Here is a 21,692-nt window from a genome sequence, read left to right as displayed (position 1 = left end):
AAGACCAGAGATCATCATGGCTTTTAGAGGCTGCACAGGGTTTGCTGGCTGGGTAGTTAACAGAGCTATATGTCTTTGATTGGGAAGCAAATCAGAGGCAAAGATCAATGGGAGGGAGATGGTCTGGACTAGGAGGTGTCCAGGCCCTTCTCAGAGCGTACTGCTTTGTGAATAAAACAGCAGGAACCCCCTAAGATCCCCAGAATTGACGGGAGGGTGTCTACCAGGTGAATGGGGAGGATTGTCTCACATTCAGCTCTCTGCCTTGTTTCTGCAGCTGGTGTCGGTGCTGAGGGAGCTGAGCTACCTGTCTGGCAGCCGCCTGGGAGCCATCCCACCCACGGCAGCAGAAATCTATTCCTCCAAGGAGTCATACCGGCAGCTGGCGGCCAACTTGGAGCTGATGGTGAACAGATACAACAAGGTCCTGAAGACAGTCCTGGAGGTCGAATACCCTCTCATACAGGAGCAGCTGTGGGATATTAACTTGAAGCTGAAGAAGGCAGAAGAAACACTCAACTGGAAGATGGAGGGTGAGCTAGCTCTGTGTTAGGGCAAAAGAGGCCGTACAGGATTTCACAGAATCCCAGACTGGTGAGGGCTGAAGAGACCTCTGGAGATCTCCCAGTCCAAGCCCTGCTCACGCAGGGTCACAGAGCAGATCACACAGGTGGGTCCAGGCGGGTTTCAATGTCTCAGAGAAGGAGACTCCACACCCGCTCTGGGCAGCCTGGGCCGGGCTCTGGCACCTCCCAGCAAACAAGTTTCTGCTCATGTTCAGATGGAGCCTCCTGTGTTTCAGTCTGTACCCGTTGCCCCTCACCCTGGTGCTGGGCACCACTGAACAGAGTCTGGTCCATCCTCTGACAGCCACCCTGAGATATTGATCCATTGATCAGATCCCTCTCAGCTTCTCTTCTCCAGCTCAACAGCCCCAGCTCTCTCAGCCTTTCCTCAGAAGAAAAATGCTCTAGACCCCTCAGCATCTTGGTAGCCACCGCTGGGCTCTCCCCAGTAATTCCTTGTCCTTCTTAAACTGGGGTGCCCAGAACTGGACACACCACTCAGATGGGGCCTCACGAGTGCAGAGCAGAGGGGGAGGATTCACCTCCCTCGACCTGCTGGCCACACTCCTACTCACGCAGCCCAGGTACCATCAACCTTCTTGGCCACAGGGCACATTGCTCATGGTTAACCTGCTCACTTGGGTCTCATCAGATTCCTCCCATGTCCCCAGCCTCCATCGCCTGGTTCCCAGTGACAGTTCACAGCAGGGCAGGGGACTCTCCAGCAGAGCCAGCACTGGGGAGACAAAGGGCAGCCCCCAGCCTGCCTGCTCCTTCCCATCTTACCTTGATCTGCTTGGGCTGGGGACAGGATCCTGATCCCTTCAGCTTCCCTCTGGGCTTTTGGGGAAGAGAGGCTGCCCTGTAAGCAGTGATGCTGAGGAAACGGCAAGATTGGGGTTTGTGAGAGCTGGCAAGGCTGGGGTTGAAGAGTCTGCTCCCTGCCCGTGCCAGCCCAAGTGACCCACTGTGTGGTCATGTCCCTGTGTCCCCAAGGCACTGCTTTCTCCCTGAGTTGTGCAGGGACTGGGACCCCTTGGCCCAGCCATCTGGCTTGGGACAGACTTCTCCCGGTGGGGGCCAGGGCCACCTCGTTATCCTTTCCAGCCAGATGAAATACTGTGGTTAGTGGTGAGGTTTGTGCACCGTGACTTTGGGATGATTTAACCAGTGTTCTTGCTTGATCAGTTTTAACTGCAAAGCAGAATGGAGGAAGACAATTTGTTTCCTCTTGGTGAAAGCAAACTGCTCGCTGTTGGAATATATATTTCTGTCATCAGGCTTGTGGTATGAACAGGAACAAGTGTCCTCCCTTGGGAACTTGCAAAGCAGAATTCCTCATGCTGAAAAACTCTTTCTCCATTGCACAACAAAGATGAAGGGACTTTCCTGCAGATGAAGTTCCCTGAATCTAAATGCAGCCCTCGCTGGTACCTTGGGCTGTCACAGCCTGTGTTTGTGGGGCTGTGGGTCCCTGCTCTAGTGACAGTGGCAGGGACACTCAGCCTGTTGTCCTTGTTCTCTCTCTGGTAGCAGATTAAATCTGGGTACGGGAAAGGGGGAAGTGTCAGACGTCCCCACGGTGCTGGTGCTCCTGGCAGAAAACAGAGGCTGCAGCTGTACCATGGATTGTTGGGGTAGGAGGGAGCTAGAAGTGACTCTTTTGGTTGAGGTGGTAAGTCTCTTGTGTTAATGATGGGTGAGAAATACATGAAACCGTGGGGGAAAAGTCTTATGGAGAGTGCACAAGAGCTTGGCCATGCAGCTCTGAAAAAAAGTAGTCAGTCATCTCATTTTTTACCAGGTGTCTGGGATCACATCTCCATGGTGATGGATGATGTCCATGACCTCGAGCAGAGGATACAGAAAGCCAAAAACAATGTTGAGGAGATCCAGACCATCGTGGGATCGTGGGCGTCGCCCATATTTGTGAGAAGAGATTGTAAAAGAGAATCGCTGCTGAGCCTGGAGGACTGTCAGGACCGCCTGGAACGGCGTTACAGCCTTGTCCGAGAGTCGGGGCAGAGGATTCATCTGCTGGTGAAGGTGAGGGGGGACCTTCTCCAGGGGTTTGTTGACTCTTCATAGGCTCTGGGTGTCTCTCCGCTCTGGTGAAAATGTCCAGAGCTGCTTCACCTTAAAATTAACTCCCTTAACTCATTTGAAAAACTTACCTGTTGTTGATTAAGGAATACTTTGATGGGTGAGCTGGTACAGCTGAGTGTGCGGGGCTGCTGACCAGGCACCGAGTTTGGAGCAGGAGTGGGAGCCGATGCAGCCCAGTCTGGCTCCCAGTCCTGGTTCTTGTGAAGCCACTAGAGGGGAGTCGTGCATCAGGCTTTGGGATCCTGCTCAGAGGAAAAACTCCTCCGAAATATTCACCTTAAAATGGAGAGGCAGCTGGCTGTGGCTGACCTTTCTGCTTTAGGCTTGTTGTTCCTCTGTGGGAGCAGGAGGTGACGCTGTCAGTCCAGGGAGAAGCTGAGTAACAAGAAAAAAGCTGCTGTCTGAACCCTGGGTTTTTTCCAGTGGCTTTGCCAGAGCTGAGAGTCCTCTTTGCAGAGCAGGAGAAAGCCCAAATCTCTGCGCCTCACCTGCCCAGAGGTTTTAGCGTGTCAGGGACAGCACCTTGGCTGGAAGGCAGATGGATTTTAGGTCCAGCCCACTCCTGAGGGTCACCATCTGGCCTTGGACTCTGGAGAGACTGGGCTGACCCTCTCTGGGACACTGAGCCCTTGTTGCTCACCTTACTTCACTGTCTGCACTCAGCCTTGGGCTTCTGACCCACTTCTGTACCCTCTGAACCCACGGCGAGGATTTTACTATGCCCACGTTGTCCTGCTGCTACAGCTGTGACAGGCTCAACCACCTCCAGCTACACCCAAAAGATGGGAACACTTCCTAAATTGACCGGAGAGAACATGGGGCTGTGGCCAAGGCAGAAGGGCTGGCACCGCTGCTCTGGTGGCTCACAGGGCAGGACCAACTGCAAAGCAGCATGAAGGTCCTGGGGAGGGAAAGGCACCGTGGCCCAAAATAGGATGTCCCCATGCCTCTGTCCTGCTGTGCTGGTCAAACCTGGAGGAACAGCAGCAAAGGGGCCAAGAGCTGGTCTGCTGTGTTTCCCTTGGGTGTTCAGGTCTTCTTTTGAGCAGGTGAGTCTTGAGGCTGCTGAGAGAAGAGCACAGAGAGTTTGGGTACGTGCACCCACAAGCACAGGCAGGACAGTGAGATGCTGGCTTGCATTGCCCTTTTGCACCAGGATGAGGCCTCTGGAGTAAAGGTTCAGTAGAACACCAGTGACAAGGGGGCATTGTCAAATACAAGGGCATGGGACGGTGAAGAGGGGGTGGTGCTTTCAAATGGGCATTCCCATAGTGTTCAGTCCTGTGAAGTTCCCCTTTCTCTTGTGTCAGCAAAATGTGGAGGTGAGTCTGCAAGGCACCAGAGCCCTGGCTTGCTCTGTTAACAGTTTAATCACTCAGCGTTGATGTGTAAAGTTGGGGAGCAGCAACTCTGGGTTGACTCAAGCCCAGTTGGCAATGCCACTCTATCTTGAGGAGGCTGAGGCCAGACCTTCTTGCTCTCTGCAACTGTCTGAAAGGAGGTTGGAGCATGGAGGGGGTTGGTCTCTTCTCCCAAGTAGTAAGAGATAGGATGAGAGGAAGTGGCCTCAAGTTGCACCAAGGAAAGTTCAGATTGGATATTAGGAAAAAATAATTCACAGAGAGGATTGTGAAGCTTTGGAATAGGCTGCCCAGAGCAGTGGTGGAGTCACATCCCTGGAGGTGTTAACAAATGTACAGATGGGGTTCTCAGGGACATGGGTTAGTGGTGGAGTTAGGTTATGGTTGGATTTGATGATCTTGAGGGTCTCTTCCAACCAGAATGATTCTATGATCTCATGTGTGCCAAGCTGCCATGCCACTGGGAATGGCACCCTCTCCTGTGTCCCCAGAGATGAAATACAGCCAGCTTTGAACCCCTGGCAGCAGACTGCAAGCTGGACCTTACGTTTTTTTTGAGCCCGTGCCTGTGTTGAGAGCCCCTGGCAGGCTTAGGAGAAAGAGCCCTCAGAGGGCATAGCAAGGCCGGAACAGGATCACGGCAGAGCCTGGGAGGTGCAGGGGATGGATACCCAGGCTGGTCTTGTGGGTGTGGAAGAGGAGACGCAAGAAGGATGGGGCCATTCTGTGGCCTAGAAAACCGTGAATTTCATGACTGTGAACTTGCCTGGAGGTAAGGAACGCAATAAGCTGAGAAGGGAGGCTGTAAGCCAACCCTTTGTCTTCTGATCCCAATCTTTAACTATTTTCACTTGGTTTATTTAAAAACCCTTTTCTGAATTTTAAAGTTCTCTTGTTTTGAGATGACCATTTGTAGGGCAGAGGTGTAAGCAGTCCACTTGGAAGGACTCATCCACCCAAGGTAACATTATACAGGCCACAAGGACTGAGGCTTCATGCATTGGGATGAGCCTTTGGCCCAGGTCTGCAAAGCACCCTTGAGCCCTTTGGCCTCAGAGAAGAGGGAGGAGAAGGTTGCAGGGCTGCTAAGTCTCTCACGCACTCCATTTTTACCTTGTGATTATTTTGAGTTGCTTCAGATGACAAAGCAGCCCTTGACAGAAGGAGAAAATTGTGGCCATGCTACCAGCAGCAACATCCGTCTGTCTGGTTTCTCACCCCCCGCAGGGCTGGTACCTGTGTGCTCATTGCCATGAGTCCTCAGCTGTGGGCAGCTCTTGTAGGACAGACTCAGCCCCGCTGTATTTCAAAGTGTCGTCTTTTTCTTCCAGGAAAACCAGAGCCTCTTACTTGCAGACCCAGCATCTGACATCTGGAAGGCCTATGTGGATTACGTGGATGAGATAGTTCTGGATGGATTCTTCACTGCCATTGAGTGCTCACTCAAGTACCTCCTCGAAAACACAGGTAACTGCTGGTTCCTCAGCTCTGGCCGTGATACCATCTTCAGTCTCACCAAAAGGAAGTTTCTGTTTTGTGCTTTGACTTGTGGTGGTCTTTCTACTCTGCCTCTTGCATTGTCTACAGCAAGTGCTGGAGGAGCCTCCAGACTCAGAGGGTAACTCTGTCCCCTGGTCACTGGAGCAAAGCCTTGCTCAAGGGAAGGGACAGAGATGACTGTGCACCATTTGCTGGGATTTGTGAACAGACAAAATTGAGGCATCATTCCAAGTCTGTTCTTGGGCATCAGCCATCTCCTGACCTCCCATGCACAAAGCATCAAGGTGACACAACCTTTCGTTTGTGGAGAGTCTCAAGAGTTGGTTCTGTGGATGAAAGACATGAAAGAAAAACCTCCATCACTGAGGAGTGAGGAGAGGGGTCACCAAAGCAGAGCTCCTGCCTAAGGCTGCCACGGAGGGTCACTCTGCTGAGAGCAGCTGTGTCCAGCTAAAGCACATCTTCAGAACGCTTCCCTCCTGGATGTGGAGGCACACTGAGCTGGAGAATTGCATCCAGTTCCTCACCATCTTGTTAAAAACAAGCACAGAATTTCACATTTGTGAAACCAGTTGGTGTTTTATTTTTTCATGCCTTTCTCCACTAAATTAAAGAGCCTCTTGGTTCCTGTTGTTTTTCTCCTCTTTAAGTACTTATGCGCTGTAATTGTTCAGCTCTCAGACTCCCTTTTGATTAGCTGAAGAGCCTGGTCTCTTTAAGGCTTCCCTCCACAGCATTTTTCCGGTCCTTAAATCACTTGTGTCTCATCTGTTCTCCAGTATCTCCTGTGGGTACCAGAACACCAGCTGGTTTGGCAGCCTCCCCTCTGCGTTGTATGCAGACACAATGTCACTGGACCCAGCGAGTGGGTGTCCCACCTGCCTGGTGTCCCTGTGGGGCATGTGTGTGTCTTGTGGTGGGATGTTAGTGGTGGCTCTAGATCACTTTTCTCCCCTTCAAAAATAACCTGGCACCTCTGTTCTTCCCTACCAGATCCCAAGGCAGGGCTTCCTCCCCTGTTTGAGGTGCAGCTGGATTTGGTGATCCCAGATTTGATATTTCAACCCTCCTTGGACCCTGGCACAAACGATGGCTTCTACGACGTGGTGGAAGGTCTTCTCAACGACATCTGCCGGATCTCATCGCTGGTGCCCAGGCTGGCTGAGCACAGCGGCTTCCTCCACTACCAGGTCCGTGGCTGTGGAGCTCCCTCACGCTGTGTGGCAGTGAGGAGGTGCCACGCTGCCCCCGCATCACTGCGAGCTCCTCTCCTCTTCTCTCCAGGCTGACATGGAGGACATGGCTGACCTGGCCGACATGCGCCATGAGCTGATGGGGCGTGTGCAGGCCGTGATGGCGGCCTGCTGTGATTACCGCAGTGCCTTCGACCACTACTCCTACCTGTACGGGGAGGACAGAAAGGAGTTCTTCCGCCAGTTCCTCCTCTACGGGCACATTCTCACTGCGGCAGAAATCGAGGCCCATGCAGAGAACGGGGTCCCTGAGTCACCTCCCACGCTGCAGCAGTTCCGAGAGCAGATTGACTCCTACGAGAAGATCTATGAGGAGGTGAATCGCATCGAGCCCATCAGCATTTTCCAGAGTTGGATGAAAGTTGATGCTCGGCCTTTCAAAGCGTCTCTGCTGAATGTGATTAAACGGTGGAGCTTGGTGTTCAAGCAGCATCTCATGGACCACGTCATGCACAGGTAGGAACCGTTCTACCTCTTCTTCCCAGAACCAAAGTGGGTTTCTCTTGTGTTGGCTGGGCTTTATCATTTCACACTGATAAGCAAAAGGCTAATACAGGAGCAAGAGGAGGGGGCACACACCCCCTGCCAGCTCCATCGCATCTCTGCTAACTTTCATCCCCTCGTCTCTGCTGGGAGCAGCTGGTCCAGCTGAGTGTGTAAAGTGCAAACAGTTCCACGAACTCGGTACCATCGACATCCTGCGAGCTGATGCTCCTACGACCTACTGTGTGGTGTTGGACAGGATGTCTGTTTGTCTGTTCATCCTGGTCCAACTAATCTAATCTCTTCTAGGGCTCTATGCTTATTTTGTTGAATTTGCCATCAGTAAAGCTGCATTAATGCCATGAGATACTTGCTCCGTTTCTAAATGCAGTGCTCTTTTGAGTGCACTCTTTGTAAAAAAAGTAATTTGGGTTGCCTGGCATGAGCAGTCATGGGGAGGCAGTTTCAAGGTTACAAAAAGGAGGAGCTTTGGATGTAAGTTTTGAATTAACATGTGTTCCCTGCTCTGAATAGCTGCTCAGCCGCCTGGTCTCTGCAGGATGATGTGTTAGGTGATTTATTTGAGTAGTAGCAGCTGAAGGATGCCACAGGGCTTGGATGCTTACGAAGAAATATTTACAGACATATGTACTAGTGAAGGCTGCTGCGTGTGGTGGCTGCTGTGATCTCTTGTGTTCTTTTCAGCACGATAATTCCTGTGCAAAGAGGTTTTTGCATAGGTTAGAACAGGCATTTAGGAGTTCTTAGTAAGAGCTCCTGACTCAGCAGTTTAGTCTTTAATAGGTGAAGTGTTTAGGGCTCTGTTTTGGTCCAGCAGCATCCACAGAATTTAAGCGGGCACTTCAAAAGTAAGCGTTTTGAGAAGGGAAGAATGGAAAGGACCAAAGATCCAGGAGCCCATCAAGCTCTGCTAACAGTGTCCAGCAGCTGGTGAGATCAAGAAGCAGGTAGGGAAACTTCCCCCAAATAGTCTCCTTGTCTCTAACCATTCATACCTGAGGACTTTGAGAGTCATGGGTTGTACCTTTGTATCTAAAGACCTGGATGGATTTTTTTTTCTCCCACAAATGTTCGGTTGCTTTTCTGAACCGCTGTGAATTTTTAACATCTGCATCCTTCTGCAGCACAGACTTACCCTCTGAAATAAGGCAGCGTGCGAAGAAGAATCCCTGTTTGTTGTAGCTTTACAACCTACCAGGTTCATTTGTTGAATTCTTGTATTGGAAGAGATGACATGAAAACTGTCCTTTCAAATTCACTCTCTTCAGACCACAGACCCGAGCTCACAGGTCTCCCTTATAGAATCATAGGATAGAGTCATAGAATCTGTTTGGTTGGAAGAGACCATCAAGATCACAGAGTCCAACCATAACCTAACTCTGGCACTACCCCATGTCCCTGAGAACCTCATCTATATGTCTATCCAACCCCTCCAGGGATGGTGACTCCACCACTGCCCAGGGCAGCCTGTTCCAAGGCCCGACAGCCATTTCTGTGGATAATTTTTTTCCTAATACCCAATCTGAACCTCCCCTGGAGAAATTTGAGGCCATTTTATCTTATCACTTGCTACCTGAGAGAAGAGACCAACCCCCTCCATGCTCCAACCTCCTTTCAGACAGTTGCAGAGATCAGGTCTCCCCTCATCTCCTGTTCTCCAGGCTGAACAGCCCCAGCTCCCTCAGCTGCTCCTCGTAAGACTTGTGCTCCTCAAATGCCTTTTCTCCAACCTGTGAAGTCCCAACCCATTTATCCGTTCCTCACAGGAAGCTGTACCACATCTATGGATCCCTGTGAGCATGAACTGTGGTTCTGATGCCCTCAGCATGTTGCCATGTGATGGGCAGAGTTAGCCAGGCCTTTCCCTCTCCGTGCCAGTCCAGCTGCCTGGATGATTCCGGTAGGAACTGCTCTCATTTGGTGCTTTCCTGTTTTGTGTTCTACAGCTTGTCTGACCTGGACGAGTTCATAAAAACTGCTGACAAAGGTTTGAGCAAAAAGGTTGAAAAAGGCGATTATGATGGTTTGGTGGAGATCATGGGGCATCTCCTGGCCGTTAAGGAAAGGCACAGTGTCACCGATGCCATGTTCGAGCCCCTGAAGCAAACCGTCGAACTGCTGAAGACGTATGAGCAAGAGCTGCCGGAGGAAGTCTATAAGCAACTGGAGGTGGGTGAAAAGCTGCGGTGGACACGGCGGTTTGCCAAGTAGCCAGCGTCAAAGAGTATGAGCTTAAGAGCATTGCAGGAATATTTAAAGCCCCACTCCCTGTCATTAGAGGGCCTCAGTGGATAGTATTTTACTATTGTGGGATGTGCCTTAATAGCTCTAAATTTTGGAGTTATATTGAGGTTTTTCTTTTAAAGCAGAGATTAAGCCTTTTGTTATGTATGAAAAACATAGAATTGCCTGCTCCAACTCTCAGCGATTACTCTTGAAAAAAATGAATGCATTTTCAAATACATCTGTTAATTAGTTTGAATTATAATTATTTTTAAATAAGCCAGTTCTTGGCAACTGTGGAGATGGGAAGGATAATGTTGGCAGAGGAGTCGCCTTCTCATAGGACTTCAGTCCTCCACTAGGTCTATAACACCCAATCTGCTTGACCCAAAGGACATCACTGGGAGCACGTTATGAAAGTATTTCAGCACCTTTCCACATCTGGCCCTGATGAATCAATTTTTCTTTGGGGAATTCTTCTCATTTCTGGACAGGGGACCATGAGGTGAAGGTTGGAAAAGCCTGTGGAATGCCCAGCCAGCCTTGGGGAACTGGCAGCAGTCACCATGTTACGGTGGAGGAGCGTGTGGCTGCACACTGATGGATACCCCTTAGTCACGGGGCGTTGTGTGCAGAGGGCTCTGTGTAGGACACCAGGTTTAAGGCAGAGCTTTTTGGGGAGAAGTTCCTCCCTCTGCTGCAGGCTTGGATGGGACCTGAGCGGGGTTTAGCAATCCCCCAGTTTTCTGCTGGTGCAGCCGTGATCCACGGATGGTTGTATCACCAAATCTGACACGGGTAAGGGTCCTAAAGATAACTGGATTCCTACAGACACCCTGAAAAACAGAAGAGCCGCATTAAATGAATGTTTTGGCTGCTACAGCAGCTTCAGTTCAGCATAAAAAATGGTGCTATGGGGAACCCAGCTCTGCTGATTCCTCTGCCCAAGAGCTGCTTGCTTGGTGCCTGTTTGTGCGTGTAGATTTGAACAACTGATTTATTTTTCTGACAGAAGAAATGAGGTATGCAGGGCAGCCATTCAGATGTAGGAGATAACAAAACAGTTTCGTTCTTTCTGGCAAGTGACAGCAACACATAGTTGAATAATTCATTCACTGCTGTACACAGTAGGAAAACCAAAGTAAGTTCCTCCAGGTACCGCTCCCTCCATGGCCATGAAGATGGATGGGCTGGAGCTGATAGTTTGTATGAGAAGGACAAGGAAGCAGCTCCATGTGTGCCCTGCTATGGTCATGGATAGTGATTTCTACAGAGACTGGAACATGAAGTGCCAGAAAGAGACCCCTCAGGAGGGACTGGCCCTGCTCTGGCCGCCTCTGCTGCCTCCAGGTTATTTCGCTTCTTTGCATAGTGTTGGTGCATCTCCATTAGTCTTCTCAACTCTGTGCACTGGGATGAAAAGAAGCCCAAAGTCTTTCCTGTAGGCTGGCACAGTACCTGGGGAAGTGGGAGAGCAAAGCTGTGGGACTTGAGGACAGCAGAGCCCTGGCTGGTGTCACTGTCTGGGGTGAGGATTTGGCTCGAGAAGTCTAGTGAGAAGAGAAGAAATCAAATCTCTTTCTAAATAAAATCCCAGGTGCAAAGGGTGGATTGTTAGCAGTGCTGTGCACCAGCAGCTTGGATGCAGTCCTGAGAAAGAAACTGTCTTATTTAGTACTAATATTATACAGGCAGGCTGGAGGGATTTGCCCCAGAAAGCTCTGTAGAAGTCCTTCTGGCATAATATCTTCTGCTCTAAGAGCTGGCTGGAAATTTCCCAGGCTCTGTTTCTTAATTAGCTCTGGGAAGCCGGACGATCTGATGAACTTGCATCCTCAGCCCACCCTCCTGCCTCCAGCCAGCTCTGGGTCCCGCTGGGCTCGGTGTCAGGAGAACTGTGCTCTCTCAACCACCGAGCCATCCTGGGAGCCCAGGATCTGGTCTGGGACCCTTCTTCTGAAGTTATTTAACATGTTTTTGCAATCAGAGCAGTCAGTTTTAAAGTCTCAGTCTTCATTCGTCTTCAAAATTGTGGATAACTGATAAGTTTTATCCCAAATTGTGTTTAGCTTTTGCATCACAACAAAACTTCCTTGCAGTTTTAGGCATGGAATCTGTTGCTTTTCCTGTTCTGTGATTGTCCATAAACAGATCAGTCACATCTTATATCAAACAGCAAATACTGCCTACCGTCATTTAAATTTTGCTTGCAGGAGCTGCCAGAAAAATGGAACAATATAAAGAAGCTGGCGATAGCTGTGAAGCAGCATGTGGCTCCTCTGCAGGCGGACGAAATGACAGTTGTGCGCAAGAGCTGTGCGGCGTTTGATGTTGAGCAACACAGATTCAGAGAGCGATTTCGGAAAGAAGCACCGTTCAGGTACAGTGAAATTATAACATCAGAGAAGCCCTGAGGAAGAAAAGCTTCATGGGATCATCTCGGAGTGTCCTGAGGATGTGTTCTTGAACCCTTGCATACATTTCCTACCTGCTCACGGTGTTGTATCTGTTATGCCCTGGGTGTTTTGTCCCTGCAAACACTGTAAGGTGTTAGCAAGAGATTCAATCTGGATGCTGAGTGCACAATATTGCTTAAAGGGGTTGTCAGCAGTGCCATGTGGCTGCACCATCAATGGGTACTATAGATGTATCATGTCTGCTTTGTGTCTCAGAGGCACCATTTGTTTTATGTTTTCTTTAGAAGTTGTTACAATATCACTTATGAAGAATAAACGTTTCTTTCTAGGTTTGACACCAAAAAGCCTTATCAACTGCTGGATACAAAGCACATTGAGATTAAACAAATGGAGTCAGCCATGACCTCGATTTATGAATCAGCTGGTCTGTTTGAAGTCATAGTGCCAGACTATAAACAACTGAAGCAGTGCCGAAAGGAGCTGTGTCTTCTCAAAGAGCTCTGGGCTATGATCTCCCTTGTGGGCACTTGCCTTGATGACTGGCAGACCACCAAATGGGCGGATATTAACGTGGAAAACATGGATCTGGAGTGTAAAAAGTTTGCAAGAGAGATTCGGAATTTGGATAAGGAGGTGAGGGCGTGGGATGCTTTCACTGGGCTGGACAGCAAGGTGAAGAACATGCTGACGGCCCTGAAAGCTGTGGCAGAACTTCAAAATCCCGCCATTAGGGAAAGGCACTGGAATCAGCTGATGCAGGTGACGGGTGTGAGGTTTGTGATGGACTCGGACACCGCGCTGGCTGACCTCCTGAAGCTCAACCTCCATAACTTTGAGGATGAGGTTCGTGGCATTGTGGACAAAGCGGTACGAGAAATGAGTATGGAGAAAGTCCTGAAGGAGCTAAAAATGACTTGGAGCACCATGGAGTTTCAGTATGAGCCTCACCCCCGGACGAACATCCCGTTGCTGAAGTCAGACGAGGAACTCATAGAAACTTTAGAAGACAACCAGGTGCAGCTGCAGAATTTAATGACATCCAAATGTATTGCTTTCTTCTTGGAGGAAGTGTCCATATGGCAGAGGAAGCTGTCCACAACAGATTCCGTCATTTCTCTCTGGTTCGAAGTGCAGCGTACGTGGTCTCACTTGGAGAGCATATTCATAGGCTCAGAAGATATACGGGCACAGCTTCCTAAGGTATGAAATCCCAAATCCTATTTTTCCTGTGTGGAAAGCGTTGAAGAAGAGCCTCCATTACACAGAAGAAGGTTGTCTATATTGCCGTGTTCCCCCAAGCAGGACTGTTCTCTTGCTGCATTGCTTTCTTGGAGGCTCCCTTAATGCTACAGCAGTTTCCCCAGTGTTGCCCCAGGATGTTTTTGTACTGTTGGTTGTGCCTGAACCCTGCTGAGAAACTGTTTTTCCTCCCCTCCACCATTGCACAGCAGATGCAGAGTTCCTGGAGGCTGAGCAGGAGGCTGCTGGCTTCCTTCAGTGATACAGGCATGTTCCCTCTTTCCTTGGAGGGGAGAAGACGGAGATAATTACTCAGATGGTGCAAATTGTCAAATCAGAGCTGGACCAGGCAGCTTTGCAGTATCCGCTTCCCTGCCTCCAGTGCTGGTGCAGCAGGAGAGCAGCTCTTCTCCCACTTCAGCTTCAGAAAATTGAGCAGAGTTGTCACTGATGCCCTCCTCAGGGTTGTGACCTCCTCAGGGCTGTCTTTGAGTCCAGCTTCCAGTCTTATTCCCTATTCTCTTGATTATTTAGAAAATCTTCCAAGCTTGTTCCTGGCCCCGCTGGACCACTCGCAGCCCTGTGGAGGAACCTGCCTTTCACTCACGAGTGACCCACAGTTGGCTGTGTGACCCCCGTCCCTGTTCACGAGCAGCATCGCTGACAGCACCACTGTGGGACGAACACCCACGAGGGGATGTGCGCAGCCCATTGACCCCTGGACAACACACTGTTCTGTCTCCAACCCTGCACTCTGCTCTGCTTGGACTGTTCCTCCATCTGCTTCAGAGAGCGCGCTGTGCTGAGTGTCCTGGGGGCAGTTTTTGGCCCCTCACACCAAGAAAGCCCTTGTGGTGCTGGAGCAAGTTGAGAGAAGGGAATGGAGCTGGTGAGGGGCTGGAGCACAAGTGTGATGGGAGCGGCTGAGGGACCTGGGGGATTCAGCTGGAGAACAGGAGGTGAGGGGAGACCTTCTGATCTCTGAACTGCCTGAAGGGAGCTTGGAGCCAGGGGGGGTCGGGCTCTGCTCCCCAGGAACAAGCGCCAGGAGCAGAGGAAATGGCCTCAAGTTGCGCCAGGGGAGGCTGAGGTTGGATCTGGGAACAATTTCTTCCCCAAAGGGCTGTGGGGCATTGGAACAGGCTGCCCAGGGCAGTGCTGGAGTCACCATCCCTGGAAGATGTATAGATGAGGAACATGGTTTAGTACTAGATTTAGGTTATGGTTGGACTCAGTGATCTCAATGGTCTCCTCCAGCTAAATGATTCTATGATTCTGGGCACACCTCGCTCACTGGGCAATATATACAGGTGCTGATAACCAGTGCCCTGAGGCTGTACCATGTGCCAGCAAGCTCTTAATATCCAGGAGCTATCTAATGTCATGTATGAAATTGCATCATGATTTACATTTGCATCCTGCTGGGCAGCTGTCTGCATCTCAGTAGCTGTCTGGCAGTGGTATGAACCATAGAACCATAGGATGTCCTGACTTGGAAGGACCCATCAGGATTGTCAAGTCCAACTCCTGTCCCTGCACAGGACACCCCACAATTCACCCCATGTGTCTGAGGACGTTGTCCAGTCTCTCCTTGAACACTGTCAGGTTGGGGCTGTGACCCCTCCCTGGGAGCCTGTTCAGTGTCCAGCACCTCTGGGTGAAGAACCTTTTCCTCATGTCCCACTGCCCTCCCTGGCACATCTTCTGCCATTCCCTGGGTTCTGTCACTGTCACAGAGAAGAGCTCAGCCCTGCCCCTCCTGCTCCTGCTGAGGAACCTGCAGCCCCATGAGCTCTGCCCTCAGTCTCCTCTGCTCCAGCTGAGCAAACCCAGGGACTTCAGCCGCTCCTCATACGGTTTCCCCTCCGAACCCTTCACCAAGTTCATGTCCCTCCTCTGGACACCCTCCAGTAGCTTTATCTCCTTTTCTCCTGTGTCCCCAGCCCTGCACACAGTGAATGCTGCAGGTGAGGCCGCCCCAGCACAGAGCAGAGCGGGACAATCCCCTCCCTGCCCGGCTGGCCGTGCTGTGCTGGATGCACCAGGACACGGGGCCCTCTTGGCTCCAGGGACACAGGTGGCTCAGTCAGCAGCTTCTCTTCCGTAAAAGAAAGACTGAAGCTCAAAGTCTCTGTAGCTGAGCACCCTCAGGATGCATCCAGGGCTGGGGGGATGTGCTGACAGGCTGTGGGATGCTCACCTGGAGCTGGATCTGTGGCGTGAGTGTAGGGAGGGCTCAACCTTCCAGATGGAGCCTTGCTCCTGGGGCTGAACACAGGGTAGCGTGGAAGTGTTACCTGGACTGCTTGGAACACTTGTTCAGTGTCCCGCCTCACTTAGGAGGCCTGACCTGGGAAGAAGGGAGGAGCAGAGATGTTTTGAACATAGCTTGCTTTATTCTTCAGTGTTTAGCTCCAGAAATTCAGAGTCCCTGTTAGATATGGAGCATAATTGTTGATGTGGGCCTCCGGTGCTGACGTGGGGTTTCCATACCCTCATTGAAGGCAAGGAAGGGCTCTCCTCTACAAGAGTCATCATACCCGTTTTGTGGATGGGTGTTGGGATTCCTGTGCTGTAGCAGGAGGGGAGGAGTGCACTCACATGAGGCTGGGAGCCTTTCCACGGTGTGGGAGCATCTCCTGCTGCTGCAGCCAGGGAAACTTGGTACTTCACCTGGACATGGGAGAGAGAGATTTATGAGGTTTTCCAAGGGGAATTAAATCCCATGAAAATGGTTGGTCCTAGACATTGCCTCCTGCATGGAGCACTTTATCCACAACCCCTTTGGGATACAGTGACAAGAAGGCAAGTGCCTGTTTGCAGACTAGTTTCAGGCAAGTCAGTGGAAGAGCCATTCTGGAATGGTGGAGGGGTCCCTGTCTGCACTGGACAGAAGGTTTTCCCCTCAACCCAAAGACAGCACCCAGAGGATGGAGACCTTTAGCACAAAATCCATGTTTTACCATGAACATGTTTGTGTTGCTTTTTAGGACTCCAAACGCTTTGAAGGGATTGATGCGGACTTTAAAGAACTGGCCTATGAAACTCAGAAAACCCCAAATGTGGTTGAGGCCACCAATAAACCAGGTCTGTCCCAACAACTGGAGGACATTCAGAGTAGGTAGGTACAACTTCAGTCCCAGGATTTTGTCAGAGACTGGGATCAGCTCTAATAAGTTGGTTTAACCTGTGCTCCAAGGCTTTCCTTCTGGACTGTGCGTTCTTTGCATTCACACATTGAGTCTTTTTATTCATGATCCATCACCCTGAAGCCCCCAAGGTGGATTCTGGCTTTGCGTATGTGCAAACTCTTATCTTGAATATTGATTTGCACACATACAAAGCTAGGCACTCAGTTGGTTTTAATAACATGTGGCCTCACTGCCACCCCAAATTTGGTGTCTTAAATATCTATTTAGCAGTCCAAGCAGGGATATCTGCAGCAGAGCTGATCCCATGTGCTTTAATTAACAAAATTATCTTTGTGTGTGTACCCTTCACAGATGGTATAACTAAACTCCCTGAGAAAGACCTTAATGTCCAGAGATGGATACAGTTCTCACCTAACATATGAGCTACTCTACCTGGAACACACCTAACAAGTTAACGTGATAGCTGTTGTGTCAGTAATAACTATCCATTTAAAATAGAGATCTAATTTTACTTCCTAAACAGATAAGGCCCGTGTTCCCCACAGAGGACTAACTGCATGTTATTTATGAACTTTGAAAGCTCAGCAGCAGTTTAACATGTAAACACTGAGAGATTCATTTTAGAACGGAGCAAACAAGTTTCTTTTCAGGCTTCACAAGCACAAAAAGCTGAGTAGGTTTGAATCAGACTTTAAAATGTGCTCATTAGAATAAAAGCAGTTTTGGAAACTTTCATCCTAGTGTGAAATCACCTGTGGCAGTTGAGAGCTTGTCTAAAACAGTAAGTCAGACTGCAAAGCCTTTCTAGCCTCTTCTTCCACCTGTGTTTCTGCTTTTTGGTGAGGATTCTCTGACTCTTTGTCTGTTTGACCCTTGGGAGTGGAGAGAGATCTATGAGTTACTATGTGCTTTGTTATCTATTTGGAAAATGCTGTAAAGGACCAGCCTGCAGGCTCAGCTCATGTCTGGCATTTCCCCATGGGAGGGGAGAATCTGCTCGATAACCCAAACTGTAGCACGACACATTAAAGGATATTCACCCGCCTGTCCTGGGCTCTATTTTTCTGCTCTTCTCCCCAGGTTGTCCCTGTGTGAGAAGGCTTTGGCTGAATATTTGGACATGAAAAGATTGGCCTTTCCCAGATTTTACTTTGTTTCTTCAGCAGATTTATTGGATATTCTTTCCAATGGCACCAACCCACAGCTGGTAAGCCTTGCACTATGTCACCTTCACATTTTCCAGCTGTCAGTAATGTCAGGGTGGAAGATGCTGTCTAGGGACTGAGCTGTAGCTTATCCTTTCTTGAGTGCCTTTTCTCCCACCCTCACTTGGATTAACAATAACTCTTTCACTGCTGGCCTTCATCTGTCGTCTCTGAAAGGCAATGCGCACACTGTATGTTGTCCCATCTGTCCCTGGTGATGCTTGCAGATGGTTCTGAAAGCACTGCACAGAGCAGAGCTATGTTCTTGATACCATAAAAACAGTGGGTTTGTTTCTGCTGGGATACAGTGAGGTTGGGGGAAACCATTTCTTGAGGATCTCAGCCAAAACTTGTTGCTGAGCTTGGTTCCCCAAGCTGGGATGCCAGCAAACAGCATCTGTTGTTGAAAGAGCCACAGACCGATCATTCAAATGTGACAGTGTTGACAACCGAGGGCTTGGAGACGTCTCTGTTTTTAGGCAGAGGAGACATCTGCTAGTCAGCCACTTCTTCCTTCCCCCATGCAAAGGTCTTTGGGATGGCCTGTTTACAGGGGAAGAGCAGAACACAGCCTGGAAGAGGTAAGACAGCTGGTGGTCAGACAGTGGCTGTGGCCAAGGCAGGACTTCCTTGGGTTGCCACCCACCCCTGCACAGCTCTGCTTGGCCTTGTTTGGGACGCATCTTTTATTCAGAGGTTGGTGCATAAAACCAGTCAAAACGTTCACAGCAAAAGGCGAGTGTTGGATGATGAACAAAGTCCTAATTCTGTCTTTTGGTAGCGAGTATTTTCACTTTCTTCAGGCTTTCCACCATTTTCAGTATTGATGTGAGCACAGGAATGGAGCAGGTTTGCATGTGTATTTGGAAATGCTGTTGTTTACCTCTAACCTTTAACGCTGCTTCTATCTGTGTCTGCTGCTGGGTGATTTCAGCCCACAGAGTATCATAAATACATAGTTGATTGATATTTAAAATGAAGAGGAAAAAAAAAACACAGGAAACAAAGATACTGTGTTGAAATGCTCTATTGAGTAAGAAGAAATTCCTGGTGTTTTCTGTTATTCAAAAGTATTTGCAGTAAAATCAAAGGAAATGTCAAGCAGTATCATACATAGATACACTCTCAGCCTTCCCAATGTAGTTTCAAAGTCTGATGATTCCTAAAGGAGGATTAAATACACAATGACATTATCCTCGTGAACTGGGTGCTGAACTTGTGCAGATTCAGGTGCGCTCGGGCTCTGGCAGCAGGATCGCAGCAAGTGCTGGGGTTGTGTCCGAACCCTCCAGACTGGACAGGGTCTGGGAAGGGGCAGCTGGGGATTTGTGACCAGAAGCTTCTACATGTAAGAAAAAGTTTCTACGGTTTACTTACGGTTTGAAAAGAGATAAGCTTATGGCCTCAAGATACGCTTAATGGCCTCAAGTTGTGCCAGGGGAGGTTCAGATTGGATATTGTAAAAAAATTCTTCCCAGAAAGGGCTGTGGGGCATGGGAACAGGCTGCCCAGGGCAGTGCTGGAGTCACCATCCCTGGAGGGGTTTAAAAGACATTTAGACGAGGTTCTTAGGGACATGGATTAGTGCCAGAGCTAGGGTATGGCTGGACTTGATCCTGAGGGTTTCTTCCACCCAAAATGATTCTGTGATCTGGGGGGATGCTGAGTGCCCTGTGCTTCTCAGAGTCACTTAGCACCTCCCAGGGTTTGGCCCTGCTTGTATGTGTGTGAGAAGCTGCGTCCACTTGCAGCACAGCTCATGAGAGGGAGGGTTGTAGTTCTTTGTGAGTCAGTGAGTCAGAATTAGATGGACAAATCCACCTCCACCCTTCCTTCTCTGAAAGCATCAGAGCATTGGGCATCTCACGCAGAATCCCAGAATGTCAGGGTTGGAAGGGACCTGGAAAGCTCATCCAGTGCAATCCCCCATGGAGCAGGAACACCCAGCTGAGGTTCCACAGGAAGGGGTCCAGGGGGTTTGAATGTCTGCAGAGAAGGAGACTCCACAGCCTCCCTGGGCAGCCTGGGCCAGGCTCTGACACCCTCACTGAGAAGAAGTTTCTTCTCAAATTTAAGTGAAACCTCCTGTGTTCCAGTTTGAACCCATTCCCCCTTGTCCTATCACTGGTTGTCACCGAGGAGAGCCTGGCTCCATTCTCCTGACACTCCCCCTTTATATATCTGTAAACATGAATGAGTCCCCCCTCTGTCTCCTCTTCTCCAGCTCCAGAGCCCCAGCTCCCTCAGCCTTTCCTCACACGGGAGATGCTCCACTCCCTCCAGCATCTTGGTGGCTGCGCTGGACTCTCTCCAGCAGTTCCCTGTCCTTCTGGAACGGAGGGGCCACAACTGGTCACAATATTCCAGATGTGGTTTCCCCAGGGCAGAGCAGAGGGGCAGGAGAGCCTCTCTGACCCACTGACCACCCCCTTCTAACCCACCCCAGGTACCATTGGCCTTCCTGGCCACAAGGGCCCAGTGCTGGCTCATGGTCACCCTGCTGTCCCCAGGACCCCCAGGTCCCTTTCCCTCATTTCTCATCTCCCCTATGGGAGTTTTTCTACCTCTCTGCTGTAATTGAGAGAGGCAGCTCCTGTCTGGGACTGCTTTGGGAGCTTCCCCTTTCTGTGGGGACGTCAGTCCTAGGAGAATCTCACCTTCATTGGCGTGGGGCGCGCAGTGATGCAGTTGTGTGTTACGCAGTGGTCTGGAAGAAGTGCTGGTGACCTGCTCAGCTCCCAGCAGGCAGATGCTGATGTTGAGAGCCCACAGCATCTCCCTGTTGGCTTTGCAGACTCAGATGGAGGTGAACAGGAAAGAACTGAATTATTCTTTTCCTTCTGGAAGAGTGCTTTTGGTGAACATGGTTGTTCTATAGGAGGTCTGGGCTGTTTATCATAGGTCTTAGGCAGAAATAAAGATCTTTCTTCTCCATGAAAGAGAATTGAGGATATTTCACTAGCACAAAATCAGTTTCTAGTAGTGGAAAAACAGGAAAGTTCATAGTGAAGAAAACTCCACGTTGTGCTGAGAATAGGATGAGGTGGAGAAATGGCTACAGACTTCTCATCACTACATGTAGGGAAATTTGGGGTAGGAGTCATGAGGTGTTTCAATGTTTTCTATGCTTTTGCTCTGTATGGAAGATTTCCCAATGGAGAAACATGATTTATTAAGGCATGTCTGTTTTCTAAATTACGTAGAAATAGGTGGAAGTATTACAAGAGACAGCAAGAGGCTTTTGTTGGCAGTATGTTGGCCACATTTGAGAAGATGTGGTGCTACCTAAATATCCAAGATATTTTGTTAACATGATTTTGCTTGTGACATGTATAGTGATCTTCATTCCGCTCGTCCTATCTCGGTTGCTTTATTTATACAACCCGTTTTGCAGGTGCAACGTCATCTTTCCAAACTCTTTGACAGCTTGGCCAGGATGAAATTCCAGCTGGACTCTGAGCAAAAGCCAACCAAGGTTGGCCTGGGAATGTACAGTAGAGAGGAGGAGTACGTCAGCTTCAGCGAGCCCTGTGACTGCAGTGGGCAGGTGAGAGGGAAGTCCTTGTCTATCAAAACTGTCCGGTGGAGTCTGCTCCCCTGCCCCTCGTGTGAGATCCCTTGCCAAGACGTCATAGAGCTTCACTGCTCTCCCCTGGTGCATGAGAAAAGCTGGAAGAGGTGGTGATTTAGTACCTCCTTACACCACAACCTTTCGTGTCACTCTGGATAGGTCCTCACTAAGGGGGGTCGTGGATGTCGCAGTCCACTGTGAGAGAAAGAGCTGTGCCATTTTTCTGACTAGGTTTTTAATTTGATTTTTTCTAAGACCTTTTGAAGGTTAGTCTTAAAGCTTGCTACAAATATCCTCGGTGAGGGAGGGGATGCAGACTGAAAAGAGACTAAGCTATTCCATAGTACCTCTGCACGGGTGTGTTTGGCAGGAGAAGGCCTTTTACCTGTTTCTCAAGTCTTCATTATTTCATACCACGAGTGAAAGTATGAAATGTAAGAATCAAGCTACTGCTCAGCTTATCTATCCTGGTAGTTTCACCTTTCTGCATGGTCTATTACAGGAAGCTAAAGTACGTAATACCGGCTACTGAGCTCCCCAGCAATGGAGCTTGCTGCGTTCAGTCTGTCTTCTTGTTGAGGGCTTTGCCTGTGAA

At 49.7% G+C, this 21,692-nt stretch overlaps 1 pseudogene; it reads left to right on the top strand.

Moving 5' to 3' along the window:
* LOC139826869 (dynein axonemal heavy chain 9-like) overlaps positions 1-21,692 on the top strand; it is a 46,920-nt pseudogene that overhangs the window by 11,851 nt on the left and 13,377 nt on the right.

The sequence above is a fragment of the Patagioenas fasciata genome, unplaced genomic scaffold (genome assembly GCF_037038585.1).
Source record: "Patagioenas fasciata isolate bPatFas1 unplaced genomic scaffold, bPatFas1.hap1 Unplaced_5, whole genome shotgun sequence".
NCBI lineage: Eukaryota > Metazoa > Chordata > Aves > Columbiformes > Columbidae > Patagioenas > Patagioenas fasciata.
The sequence above is the reverse complement of the archived record's forward strand: the minus strand, read 5'-3'. Positions and strand labels throughout refer to the sequence as shown.